Source organism: Narcine bancroftii, chromosome 7, assembly GCF_036971445.1.
Source record: "Narcine bancroftii isolate sNarBan1 chromosome 7, sNarBan1.hap1, whole genome shotgun sequence".
In the NCBI taxonomy this organism is placed as follows: domain Eukaryota; kingdom Metazoa; phylum Chordata; class Chondrichthyes; order Torpediniformes; family Narcinidae; genus Narcine; species Narcine bancroftii.
Genome location: NC_091475.1, coordinates 168,591,236 through 168,606,419, shown reverse-complemented (window position 1 = coordinate 168,606,419; position 15,184 = coordinate 168,591,236). Strand labels below are relative to the sequence as shown.

Genomic DNA, 15,184 nt, shown 5'->3' with positions numbered 1-15,184 from the left:
TGAAGTCAGAAGTAATCCATGTGTTTAGTTTGTGGAAAGCAGATCACCATGTTTAAGGACTACGCTTTGACTAAACTCATGGAGAAGTACAAAAACCTGACTGATGCTGAACGCACATTTTGCTAGCTAAGCTGCAAAAGCAACAAGGCTTTTTTTATCAAGCTTCATACATACAGGGATGCAGCAGCCAAGACCAGCTTTGTGATATCCTACAAAATCGCTAGCAACAGTAAGTCATTCTCTGAGGGGGAGTTCATCAGAGAGTGTTTGGTGGACTCTGCAGTGCTAAAATGCCCCAAGAAAAAAGAAGCATTCGAGAACATCCCCTCTCCAGACAAACTGTGACGAGAAGGATCGAGGACATCACGGGAAATCTGGAGCTTCAGCTCCAAAATAAAGTGAACGGTATTGATTTTTTCTCCTTGGCTTTGGATGAGACCTGTGATGTCTATGACACAGCCCAGTTACTCGTCTTTGTCTGTAGGGTAACAAAGGACTTTAAGATTATGGAGGAGCTGGCGGCAATGCGGTTAATGAAAGGGACGAAGACAGGGAGTGATTTGTTCACGGAGGTAGATGCCTGGATAAGCTGGGACTGAAATGGAACAGACTGACAGGTGTTGCAATGGATGATTGTCCAAATCTAATGGGGAAAAACGTTGGATTTCAGTCACTGAAATCAACCCAGAACTGAAATTGGTATTTTTACATTATATCATACATCAGAATGTGTTGTGTAAGTCAATGCTAAAATTTAACCATGTTATTGATGTTGTAACTTAAATAGTTAACCTCACCAGGGCACGAGCATTAAATCACAGACAGTTTGTTGCACTCATTGAGGAGCATGAGATTGAATAGGGTGACATAGACTACCACACAACTGTAAGATGGCTCATCCTGGGCAAAGTGCTGAAAAGAGTTTGGGACCTGAAAGCAGAGATTCAAAAGTTTTGTGAGAAGAAAGGCAAAGACATACTAGAGCTCTCAGGTGGGAACTGGATGGCAGATCTTGCATTTGCTGTTGATGTGACTGCACTGATGAATGAACTAAATACCAAACTGCAATGTAGGGGCCTTTTTGTTCATGAAATGTACAGCCTGGTGAAGGCTTTCATGAGAAAGTTGTAGTTTCTTTCAAGCCAACTGGAGAGCAACACTCTCTCTCTCACATGCAAACCCTGAAAGAAGTCCCACCATCAGCTGATCACCTCTGCAGGTACTTATCCATGTTAGGAGCACTGCATGGTGAGTTTTCAAGATGATTTGAAGACTTCAAAACAGTTGAGGCACATGATTTCCTCTCCCTTTACCTGCCGTGTGGATAATGCACCCAGTGATGTTCAGCTGGAACTCATCGACCTGCAATGTGATGACACTGGCAGAGCATTTTAAGTCAGTATCACTGCTGGATTTTTACTCTTCTCTCAAGGAGGAGAACTTTCCATACATGAGGAGGCATGCTCAGAAGATGTTGGTTCTCTTTGGATCTACCTACATATGTGAACAAACATTCTCAGTGATGAAGTTTAACAAATCTAGGTATAGATCCTCTCTCACTGATGATCATCTGTCAGCTGTCCTTCGCATTTCCACCTCAGACATTCAGCCTGACTTAGATGCACTTGTTCAAGCCCAACAGAGACTAGATTTCTCTCACTGAACATGAAAAAAAAACTGAAAAACAGCAAATGAGGTGGTTGGACAACAAGAAAAATGGTAACAACAATTTGTATAAAGCTGATTTAATGCTGGTCTTTCAAAAATGGTACATTTCTGAACATGCATATTTTATTTAAAATTGTTTTGGGTCATTTTGATTTGAATAAATGATGTTTTTCCAAAGCTTATTTTCCATTGCTTAATCATCACATTTACTCTTACCAGTCGCATCTTGTCAAAACGATGCAATTTACTGCTTTTATTAATACATAGAATTAATATTAAGCATAATATTGGTCCAGCCCTCGACAATATTTTCTGTTTCTCATGTGGCCCCTTGGGAATACTAATTGCCCACCTCTGCTGTAAGGGATAGTATAGACAGGGGGGACATTTAACATTTCACTTAAGCATAACATAAGTCACATTTTAAAAAAATTTACTTTGGAAGAACTGAGGGAAGCTTTGTCAAAGTCCGTTCCAAATTTGATACATTTGCAGAGACATTGTGATTTTGCAGGGAAGAGCCATTTTGATGGCTGAAGAGAAAACAGCTTTTTGAAGCAGCTCTTTTGTCCATCCATTTAGTGGAATTCTGAGCAAAGAATGCTCTGTGAATAACTGGCCCTTCCTGGTGGAATGACCTGTACCAGGAGAGTCTTTTGGGAAGCAAAGCACTTCATTATGATTGTGACTAACAGTGGAGGTCACTTGGAGAAACTGCTTCAAGTCTGACTAGTAGTGAAGTTACTTGGGTCTTGGAGCTTTGTGGAGGCCGCCCAGTTCGAGTCTTGCCTACAAAAGGACCAGGAGTGTTGTGACCACAGCTTGTGTAGAAATATAATTAGTGTTTTAAAATTAAACAGTGACTGCATCATTGTCTACTGCTGCTCATTACGCTCGATTCGTAATAGCACCAGTCAGGGAAGGCAACGTATTCATACTGGGGGTTTGTGTGGAGAAGGCAGACCATCTCGACCAGCGAGTCAGTCTTAGATTGCCTGAAATGCTTCCAGACCAGGACTGGTCCTGGGGAGGTAAACCAGGCAGACAGCATAGTTCCTGACGCAGACTTCCTAGGGAAAGCAAACATCCATTCATGAGGAGTGTTGTTGGTGGCCTTACCTAAAAGTGACCAAATGGAGTGGATTGCATCTGGGAAGACTTCTTGCCATTGGGAGAAAAGGAGACCCCGTGACCTCAGTGCCAAGAAGATGGTCTTCCAGACTGTGGTGTTCTCCCTTTCCACTTGCCCGTTACCCCTAGGGTTGTAGCTAGTGGTCCTGCTCGTGGTGATGCCCCTGGCCAGCAGGTACTGCCACAGTTCATCACTCATGAATGATGTCCATTGGTCACTGTGGATGAAGCCAGGGTACCCAAAAAGCATGAAGGTATTGTGGAAGGCCTTTATAACTGTGGCTCTGGTCATTGTCTGGGCAAGGTATGGCAAAGGGGAAATGGGAATATTCATCGATGATTGTAAGGATGTAGGAGGGGAGGGGTCCCTTGAAATCAGTGCTGAGGCACTCGAAGAGGTGGGTAGCACTTTGTCCAGGCAGTAGAATTGAGGTTTGCATTCAGCACAGACCTGACAGTTTTTAATCATAGTCCGGACTTCCTCAATGGAGTATGGTAGATCCGAAATTTGATAAAATGTAAAAATCTAGTAACTCCAGGGTGGAAAAAGTCATTGTGGAGAGCCTGCAATCTTTCCATTTGCACACCTGCACAAGTTCCTTGGGAAAGAGTGTCTGGAGGCTCGTTAAGTTTGCAGGACCAGAAGAGAATGTCATAATTGTAAGTGGACAGCTCGATTCTTTACCTGAGGATCTTATCATTCTTGATTTTTCCTCTTTGCTTATTATTAAATATGAATGTGACCATTCACTGATCTGTGAGGAGGGTGAATCATTTCCTGGTGTGCATCCTCCGCAATGGCCTGGGACTCCTACTCAATGGAGGAGTGGTGAATTTCAGGGACTTAGAGGGTGTGTGAGAAAAATGAGGCTGATCTGCCTGCTTTGATTGAGTGTGGCAGCCAGGGCAAAGTCAGACACATCGCTCTCCACTTGTATGGATTCTCTATGGCATGCATGGTTTCCTTGGTGATGTCAGCTTTGATACTGTTGGATGCGTCTTGGGCTTCTGTTAGCAGGGAAACGTGGTAGCTTTGACCAATAGGTGAATATTGCCTGCATAGTTGGGAATCCATTGAGTATAGTATGAGAAGAACTTGAGGCATTTTCAGAGCTTTGAGGTTACATGGGAGGGGTAGATCCATCAGCTGATGCATGCGGTCTGGGTCGGGGACAATGATGCCATTCTCGACCATGCAGCCATGTACGGCTAGCCGTGCTGTCTGAAACACACATTTATCCTCATTATAAGTAGGTTCATGCATTTTTCCACCCAGAGGAACTGTGAAGGTTTGCATCAAGGTCCTGCAGGTCATGCCTGCAGATAGTAATGTTATCTAGGTATGAGAAAGTGGCTTGAGGATTATAATAGTCCACCATGCAGTCCATCTCCCATTTGTGACACCCAAAGGGACATATAGGAAGTTGTAGAGGTGACCATCGCCTCAAATGCCATATACTGGCAGTCCTCTGGGGGGATCAGGAGCTGGTGATGTATAATGACTTCAGGTCATTTATGGAGAATACCCGATATTGTGAAATCTGGTTAACCATATCAGATATGTGGGGAAGGAGGTAAGCATTGAGCTGCGTATACCGGTTGATTGTCTGGCTGTACACTATGTCCATCCTATTCTTGTCCTCATTCTTCACCACAACCACTTGGGCCTTCCAAGGGCCTTGACGATGCCCTCGTCCAATAAGCGCTGAACTTCTGCCTTAATGAATGCTCTGTTAGCCACACAGTACTGTATACTCCCGGTAGCTACCGGCTTTTAATTGGAGGTGAGGTTAGTGAACGGGGCGGGGGGTTGATCTTGAGAGATGAGAGACACACATCATCTGCAGGGGACCATCTGTAAACTGTTCATTGCAGATGGTGAGGGGGGAGAGAAGGAGCCCTTCAAATCACAGTGACTTTCTGAAGTTGACACTGGAAATCCAACCCCAGAAGCAAAGGGGCACAGAGTTGTGGCATAACGAGCAGTCTAAAGTATTTGTATACTACATCTTCAACAGTGAGGGTCACTATGCAGGACCCAAGTGTGGCTGCCGTGTATGATTTGGACGTGAGTGATATCCTGTGTTTGGCAGGCCGTACTTTAAGGGACAGTCATTTAACAGTATCACAATGGATAAAGCTTTCTGTACTCCCACTATCGAATAAACAGTTGATATCGCGCTTGTTTACCTGGACATCCATCATGGACATGATGAGTTTGTGCGGTGCCTCTTGGTTCAGAGTGATGGAGGCCAGTATGGATTTATTGGGTGCTCACGTGGCTGAGATGGCTGCCCTCAGCCACAAGATACCCAGCATCAACTCCTCATAGTATCGATGCAGTTCAAGGAAATAAGAAACCAACAGTGGCTGTTGCTTTAGATGCAGAAAAAGCCTTTGACAGAGTAGAATGGAACTACTTATTTAAAGTATTACAGAAGTTCAATCTACCAGAAAAATATATAAATTGGATTAAACCATTGTATAATGGACCATTGGCGAAGGTAGCAGTAAATGGATATGTATCGAATCAATTTAAATTAAGTAGGTCAACTAGACAGGGATGTCCATTAACCCCTTCAATGTTCGCCTTAGCAATAGAACCTTTGGCAGAAATGATAAGAATAGAAAATAAAGTAAAAGGGATAAAAATAAAGGAGGAGTATAAAATCAGCTTATTTGCAGATGACATCATAGTATACCTAACAGAACCAGAGATATCAATAAAAGAATTATATAAGAAATTAAAGAAAAATGGAGAAATTTCGGGGTACAAGATCAAAGCAAATAAAAGTGAAGTGATGCCAATGAATAACGCGGATTATACAGAATTTAAATAAGAATCACCATTTAAATGGCAAGCACAAGCAATCCGATACCTAGGGATCAGGTTAGACAATAACTTAAGCCACTTGTACAAACTAAATTATCAGCCACTAATAAAGAAATTGCAAGAAGACTTAGAACATTGGAAAGAATTACCACTAACATTGATAGGGAGGGTAAACTGCATTAAAATGAACGTGTTCCCAAGGATACAATACTTATTTCAAACATTACCAATTCCTTTAACAGAATTTTTTTTTAATGAACTAAAGAGAATAATAAGGAAATTCTTGGGGAAAGGGAGGAAACCGAGGATAGCGTTAGATAAATTATCAGAGAGGTATAACCAAGGTGGTTTGCAGTTACCAAACTTTAGAAATTATTATAGAGCCACACAATTAAGGTATTAATCACATTTTTACCAGACAAGGGAAAAACCAGACTGGACGAAGAGAGACCTAGATAAAATAAGGGAGAAGGTACCAGAACATATACTTTATAAGTGGGGTGAAAAGATGGTGCAATATAAAAACTCATCAGTATTGCATTATTTACTTAATATATGGAAGAAAATCCACTTAGAAAGGAAAAAAATGAATTACCAAATACCAAAACTATTATTGACGCAAAATCCACTAATCCCTTTTACAATAGATAACCTTTCCTTTAGAGAATGGGAGAGAAAAGGAATCAAAAGAATAGAAAATTGTTTTTTGGGAAATAATTTATTAACATTTGAACAGTTAAAGTACAAATATGGAATAAAAATGTTTGCATATCATCAATTGAAAGCTTATTTAAAGGATAAATTGGGAAACAGATTGAGATTACCTGAAGGAAGCAGCTTTGAATATGTGATTACAGACACAATGATAATTAAAAGATTTATAACCAATATGTACATTAAGCTGCAAGATAAGGAAAATGATGAAATAAACTATAAACCTAAACAGAAGTAGGAAAAGGATTTAAACATAAAGATAATACATGGATAGGAGGGGACTAGAGGGGTATGGACCGGGTGCTGGTCAGTGGGACTAGGAGGGTGGGGATTTGCTACGGCATGGACTAGTAGGGCCAAACTAGCCTGTTCTTTGCTATAAGTGGTTATATGGTTATATGGTTAATATCTGAGAGGACTTTTTTTGGAACAGCTTGTCGATGATCCCACAAAGTGATTGGCTGTACTGGCTTGGGTGTTGTGTTGTATACCAGAGGTGATAAAAACTTAGAGTAATGGAACCTTTAGGGGGAAGTGATCAAAATATGGCTGAGTTCAATTTGAAATTTAACAAAGAGAAATTAAAGTTAGATGTGTCGGTATTTCAGTGGAGTAAAGGGAAATACAGTGGCGTGAGAGAGGAACTGGCCAAAGTGGATTTGAAGTGGACACTAGTTGGGAGGATGGAGAGCAGAAATGGATGAAGTTTCTGTGAGAAATTAGGAAGGTGCAAGATAAATAAATACCAAAAAAGAGGAAATATTTTGATGGGAAAATGTTACAACTGTGGTTGACAAGAGAATTCAAAGCTAAAGTAAAACTAAAGGAAAGGGCATATAAGGAAGCAAAAACTAGTGGGAAGATAAAAGACTGGGAAGCTTTTAAAGCTTACAGAAGGCAACTAAGGTCATAAGAAAGGAAGATATGAACTTTGAAAGAAAACTAGTAAATAACATCAAAAAGGATACTAAAAGCTTTTTTTAAGTATATTAAAAGTAAAAGGAGAGACAAGTATAGATATAGGACTGATGGAAAATGAATTTGGAGAAATTGTAATGGGATACAAGGAGATGTCGGAGGAGCTAAATTAGTATTTTGCATCAATCTTTACTGTGGAAGACATTAGCAGTGCTCTGAATCCCCAAGGATTCAGAAAGGGAAGGGAAGTGAGTGTAGTTACTATTTCAAGGGAGAAAGAGTGCAGAAAGTTGAATAGTCTAAGGGTGGATAAGACTCCTGGACCAGATGGATTTCACCCTCGGGTTCTGAATAAAGTAGCTGTGAAGATTGTGGAAGCATTGGTAATGATCTTCCAAGAATTAATCCATTCTGGCATGGTTCCAGAGGACTGGAAAATTGTAAATGTCATGCCTCTATTCAAGAAGGGGAGGGAGTGGTGGAAGGTGGGGGGGGGGGGGGAGGTGGGGGGGAAGATAGCAGAATGAAAATTATAGACTGGTTAGCCTGACATTAATGGTTGACGTTGAAGTGAATTGAAGGATGAGGTTATGGAATATTTGGAGGCACATGACAAGATAGTCCAAATCATCCCTTACAGTCAGAGAAAGAAGGAAAAGAAAGTACCTTCAGCACTCCCACAATCTCTGCAGCTGCACAGGACTCTAATTCAGTTCAAAGCATCGGCAACCCAAACCTAAATCCAACCTTCTAACACAATGAGGAAACCTTCAGTGCCAAGGGCCCTTCGAAATCACTTCTTGTCCTCAGCCTCCTCTCGAATCTCGGTTCCGCTACCTGGTTCTCATGAGCCAGGCTCCAGCAGCTGCAGCCTAGTGTGAGTCCTTTGACCTCAAGTCTCCAGCAGCCCACGGCTGAGTGGGTTCCTTGCCCAGAGGTTGCCAGCTTCTTACTGCTTGTGTGTATCCTTTAGCCGCATAGCCCCTTGCTTGTCTGCCACTGTGGTCACCATCCTTGGAGTTGTCTTCTCTGCTTCTCCTTCTCAACTAGGAGAGGCTTCTCCTTTCAATGGGGGGGTAGGAGGGGAGGAATGTTTCTCCCCATTATTGGTGCCTTGCACCTGTCTACTGTAATCCCTTGTGATTTGAAGTGTTCCTGCAGGCATCATCAGCCATTGTTTAGTCAGAGAACGACAAATTACAGGTGCTGCACTCACAAGTTGGGCCCCTGTTGTACTCGATGATCAGGGCTACCACATCTTATATAGAGGCAATGGACATATTGAAAGGCCAGTACCTGAGAAAGGACAACGAGGTCTATGCCGACACCTCCTAGTGACTCGAAAGCAGCGAGACGAGGAGTCAAACGCCGAGTTCCTCCAGGCCCTGTGAACCCTCAGACAGGCCTGTGAATGAAAGGCCATGATGGCTGGGGAGTACACAGAAAATCTGATTAAGGGGGCCTATGTCTCAGGCATCAGGTCCAATTACATCTGGCAGAGACTGCTAAAGCAAGGTGAGCTCAGTCTGAGGAGAGTGTTCAAATTGGCAATGACACTGGAGATGGCCCTTCACTACATGGAAGCCTACTCAACCGACAACACGGCAGACTTGTGGTTGCCACTGTCACATTCCGCCAGCGATCCAACCACAGCAACCATACACTACAAGCACCTGACACCGTTACTGCCATGTCCAGCTGGTAACCATACCATGGCTGCTGTATTCTGTGAGCTCCCGAAGTGCTACTTCTGTGGCCTTGGCAAGCGCCCAAAAAAATGCTGCCAGGCGAAAGACACAGTCTGCTCCAGCTGTGGGAAGAAAGGGCATTATGCTAAGGTGTGCAGACCAGAACCATCCTTCCCTAGCAGAGCCACATGTGGGCCATGGGGGCCACCACCTTGGACATTGCCATCCCCGAGAACTAGCTGTGCCACATGCAAGTTATGGGGCCTGCCATCTTGGGTCCAATCTCCAAGATGCCGCATGTAAGTCGTGGTGACCACCATCTTGGGTGCCATTTTTGAGATCCTGCAGTGCTGCACGCAGGCCATGGGGGCTGCCATTTTGGATGCTGCCATCTCCCATCTCAACACTAGAACTCTCTGACATAGCAACAAGCAGCGACCCGACACTGGCTTCCATCACACTGGACCAGAGCAGTCCCATCAACTCACCAAATTGATGATGGACATCCAGTTATGGCCACATTACGAGTTGTCTGTTTGATAGTGGGAGCATGGAGAGGTTCATTCTCCCTCGCTATAAAGCCAGTAAGCGAAAAAGTCTCCTTGGCCTCTAGGTCACATGCAATGGATGTCCGTGGCTACTATATAGTGACTCTAACCATGCGGGGTACAAACTTTAAACTTCTGGTGATGCCACAGCTCTGCGCTACCATGTTACTGGGACTGGACTTCCAATGTCACCTTAAAAGCATGATGATGGACTATGATGGGCCCGATCCACCCCTCATTGTCAGTAACCAGCAGTTTTCAAATCACCCACTGCACTCCATTGACCCTCCAGCCCCCTTCCCCACTGCACCCAGCCAACAACCTGATCACCCAATGCGTATGACCTGTGGACTCTCCACCTTCAAAATCACCCCTCCATCGCTGTTCACCAACCTCACTCCAGAGTGTAAACCCATTGCCACCAAAAGTAGGTGGTACAGTGCTGGGGACCTTCATTGGAGCAGAAGTGCAGTGATTCTTCAATGAGGGTATCATTGAGGCTAGCACCAGTCCTTGGAGAGCACAAGTGGTGGTAGTGAGGAATGAGAAGAAAAGCGGGATGGTCATTGACTACAGTCAGACTATTAAAAGGTACACACAACTGGACGCGTACCCCTTTCCCTGTATATTCAATAGAGTGAACCAAATCACACAATATTGGGCCTTCTCTACCATCAACCTAAAATCGGCATACCATCCGCCTGGAGGATCAGCAATATACTGAGTTTGAGGTGGACGGCCACCTCTATAATTTCCTGAGAGTCCCCTTCAGCATCACCAATGGAGTCTCGATCTTTCAATGGAAAATTGACTCATAATAGATCAAAACCAGCTGCAGGTCACGTTCCCGTACCTCAATAACGTCACCATCTGTGGTCATGACCTGTAGGACCATGATGCCAATCTTCAAAAATTCCTCCACACCGCCAAGCTCCTTAACCTTATGTATAATAAGGCTAAGTGTGTATTTGCACAACCCGCCTTGTCATCCTTGGCTGTGTCATTGAGCATGGAGTTATTGGCCCAGACCCTGACTGCATGTGCCTGCTCTGGGAACTCCCCTTTCCCCACAGCCTTAAGGCCTTGAAAAGATGCCTGGGCTTTTTTTCTTACTATGCCCAGTGGGTCCCCAACTTTGTGGACAAGGCCCACCCCCTCGTCAAATCCATCTCTTTTCCCCTAAAACCAGAGGTCTGTGCAGCCTTCAGCCACATCAAGGCAGACATCACCAAAACCACGATGTACACTGTGGACGAATCCATCCTGTTACAGGTGGAGAGCAATGCATCAGACTTTGCTCTGGTTGCCACACTTAACCAGGCGGGCAGACCTATTGCTTTCTTTTCCTGCACCCTCCAAGGCCCCAAACTTCAACACTCTTCTGTCAAGAAGGAGGCCCAAACCATTGTCAAGGCAGTGCAACATTGGAGGCACTGCCTGGCTAGGAAACGATTTACCTTGCAACTGACCAACATGCATTTGTGTTCATGTTCAATAACTAGCAGTGAGGTAAAATCAAAATGACAAGATATTGGGATGGAGAATTGAACTTTCCACCTACAATTACAATATCTTGTACTAGCCTGAGAAACTCAATGATCCCCCAGATGCTCCATCCCACGGAATCTGTACCAGCGCACAAATCAACGGCTTACAAGCCCTTCACAATGATCTCTGCCACCCGGAGTCACCAGGTTCTTCCATTTCATCAAAGCCCGCAACCTGCCTTACTCTATCAAAATGATCAGGTCGATGACCAAAAACAGCCAGGTCTGTGCAGAGTGCAAACCACACTTCTACTGGCCAGAGTGAATTAATAAAGGCTACTCGTCCCTTTGATTGCCTGAGTATCGACTTCAAAGGACCCCTCCCCTCCTCGGACTGCAATCTGTACTTCCTCAATGTCATTGATATGTACTCTCATTTTCCATTAGCCATCTCCTGTCCTGACATGACAGCTGCACAGTCATCAAGGCCCTACACAGTCTCTCCACTCTGTTTGGCTTTCCCAGCTATATGCATGGCGACTGGGGGGGGGGGGGGGTCTCATTTATGAGTGACGAGAGAACTGGTTGTACCTGCTAGCCAGAGGCATCGCAACGAGCAGGACTTCCAGCTACAATCCCTGGGGAAACAGGCAGGTGGAAAGGGAGAACGCTATGCAATGGTCTGGAAGGCTGTCCTCCTAGCTCTGCGGTCTAGGCGCCTCCCAGTCTCCCGCTGGCAAAAGATCCTTCCTGAGGCTCTCCATTCCATTAGGTCCCTTCTGTGTATGACCACGAATGCCACACTGCATGAACATATGTTTTTCTTTCCTATGTGGGTCTTTGGCCTGAAACATTCTCTTTTTCATCGATGCTGCCTGGCCTGCTGTGTGCTTCCAGCATTTTTGTTAATTTGATACACTTGTTATGAGTGTTTTTAAAAATAGGATAGAAGATTTGCATTAAAGGAATACATTTAAAGGCATTTTTAGGATGGGAATAAAACTTATTTCTACAAATATGAGGGCAGCTAGATTGCTAAAAACATCAGTGTACAATTTTAGGGTTTTTATATGCAATCTCAGAATCCTAAATGATAATGCTTACTATCAAATATAAAAGAAATGGTTTTCATTGCTTAACAACAAATATTAATAACCACAGTAGATCTCCAAAGGTTAAATGTCAATAGAGGCTGGAATGGAATAGTGCATCTTTTATGAAGATTAATTATGTTTGGTGAATGGAGCATTTTTTGCACATAACCACACATGTTCTTTACTCTTTCCATGGTGGCCACAGCTCAACATTTCATCTACCAGTGCAGAGTGATGAATTAAATGATGGTCAATTTAATGTTGCCTTGAAGTAGAGTGGTGAGCTGAGCACTGACATTCATGCAGAGATCCTACTGGAGCATTTCTTGCTGCTAGTTTTCTGTTTTCTATCAGCAGCTGGCACCCTAAACTCTTGGTCATTACATCATGATTGCTTTGAATCAAACCAGTGCATCACACTGTATGCCGAGACCTTTAATGTGATCGATAGTACTCGGAGACTTGTGTGGACCACAAACATGCTTTTATTAGCTTACAATTAACGGCCGGTATCTACAATAGTCTTCAGGTAAATCAGGATAACAGGGTTTATATCGGGACCAACGGGGGCAGGGCCAAGAGGAGGGGTCGGCCGTCTAATCTACCCATAGACAGTGAATTCCAGTTCACTGCAGACCTCTTCTTAGAACTAAGTTACAAAGGATGCATCAAAACACAGGCCACCAATAGATCACCTCCCATGTCTTATTCAACATTTGATGGTTATATGTTTAGCACCAGTGAGAACAATTACAACATGACATTTAGGGTCTTGCACGCTGGTGGTCTTAAAACTCTCAGAGACAGTTGATCTTGCTGAAGGCAGTACATTTCAGATTTGCATCTGCAACATAACATGCAATTGTCTTTCTAAATTTTTTTGCCTTCACTGACACAAGAACAGAGTGCACTAATAAGGTGCACAGGTGAAATTCAACCAGAGTAGTTAATGTTCTTCCTCAGTCCCTGATGGCTGACATGCTGCAGGGTGATTGAACTATCAGCCAATTGCCTAACAGGTCTGATCCCTTGCTCTTTTTCACAATTTAAGAACCTCTAATTCTTCTAACACAACTCCCAAAATTGCTGTCTTAACCTTATTTGCTGGATATCTAACTATATGAAAAGCAAAAGTTAACAAAGCCAGTTAAGAGTGAGCAGTGCACAAGGGCTTAAGATGAAGGGGATAGAATTGAAACAAATGAAGAAAGAGAAATATTCAACACAGAGAAAAATTATCTTTGAATTCTTGCATTGACTACCATTCATACTTACTGCTGTATATTTTGTACCATTGTCTTAGATGATCTGGCCATTGTGGCCATACTCTTCTCCCCAACATTAGACCACCTGTTCCTCTTTCTAGTGCAGGCTTTCATACCTGATAGTGAAGGTTATATGTCTAATTCACTCTATGTTTAAATTAATCAGAACAGATTATCCCCTGCCTTTCAAAAGTTCGCTTTACCCAACTTTACTTTTAATAAAGACCTACATTAGTACATTTTTTCGCTAATCAAAAGAAGTCCAAAGAGGATTTTCACTATTACGAAAAAAGGCGAAGAGCAAAACTAGCATTCAGCAGGCTGTCGGGAGAGTGCGGTGCAGAGGGACCAGTCTGGGGGCTGAGAGTGGGCTGACAGGAGAGGGTAGGGCAGTGGGACCAGTGTGGGGGCAAAGAGCGGGCTGTTGGGAGAGCGTGGGGCAGTGGGACCAGTCTGGGGGCTGAGAGTGGGCTGTCGGTAGAGTGCAGTTCAGTGGGACCAGTGTGGGGGCTGAGAGTGGGCTGACAGGAGAGGGTAGGGCAGTGGGACCAGTGTGGGGGCAAAGAGCGGGCTGTTGGGAGAGCGTGGGGCAGTGGGACCAGTCTGGGGGCTGAGTGGGCTGTCGGTAGAATGCAGTTCAGTGGGACCAGTGTGGGGGCTAAGAGTGGGCTGACAGGAGAGGATGGGGCAGTGGGACCAGTGTGGGGGCTGGGAGCGGGCTGTCGGGAGCACATGGATGCTCTACTTTTGGATAGCAGGGTATACCTGTAATAGATTCATATGTCATTGAATTTTAATCATTTCTGAAATTATTTTTGATTTACAAATTATTGAAACATATTTCTACTGATTTTAAATGTTTCCAATCCTTATACTTATTTGGAATCAGTTAGACAGACCAAACAGCTTCAGTATGTTCCAGGGGCAAAGTTTCACATTTCACAAGCTGAGCTCTGGTGGCTTTGATACCATTAGGAGCCATGTGGTTGTATAATTGCAGGAATATTACAGGAAGGAGAGGGTTCCTCCTTAGAATCTACAAAATGATTTGGGGAAAAATACAAGCAATTATAAAGAAAACTCAATTTCCAAAGCTCCTGGGAAGATGAAAACTTTTCTTTGAAGTAAAGATTGAAATAGCACAATCAGATTATTAAGGATATTGAGACATTCCTTTAATGCAATATATGGTAATCTTTTTAAACAGTTGTTTAGATCTTGTTGGGCACTGGGACAGCAGAGCTGTGAATGAGGAGGAGTGTTTAAAAAGCATTGGGAAAGGTAGGTGCTTCTTTAAATCTCTCTATTGGCTAATTAGCTATAGCCAATAAAAGGAAGGAAAGCTCCAGTGGTGTTGCCATTATGTGAGTGGCCCAGTGTAAGAGTGGGACTTTGGCAAGCAGAGGCTGAAGTGGTGCAGGAGTCTGAAAGGAAGCACAGGTAAGGACAGGCTTTTCTAATTTTTTTCTGTTTTCACTGGCAGTGGTAGCTAGGGCAGGAATATGCACCTCTTGCAGACTGTTGATAAGGGTAGAAAAGGGAATGGGCAGTGCAGGTTCCACTGTGGCCATTCCTTCAGCAACAAGTATACCCCTTTGGATACTGCTGAGGGGGATGACCTAACTGGGCAAGGCAGTAACCAGACCAATAATACCATGGTCATCTCTGAGAAGGGAGAAGTCAGGTAGAGTGATAGTTAGAGTGGATTTGATTGTCAGGAGAACTGAGGAGATTTTGTTGCCAGCTGTTCAAGTCCAGGATATCTGAGTGGATGCAGAATCTTCCGAAAAGGAAGGCTGAGCAGCCAGAGGTTGTGCTATATATTGGTACCAATGAGG

General features: G+C 43.7%; 1 pseudogene; it reads left to right on the top strand.

Annotated features, from left to right (window-relative positions):
* The first annotated feature begins 290 nt into the window (after positions 1-290).
* Positions 291-8,655, top strand: LOC138740060 (general transcription factor II-I repeat domain-containing protein 2B-like; annotated as a pseudogene).
* Positions 8,656-15,184: the final 6,529 nt, after the last annotated feature.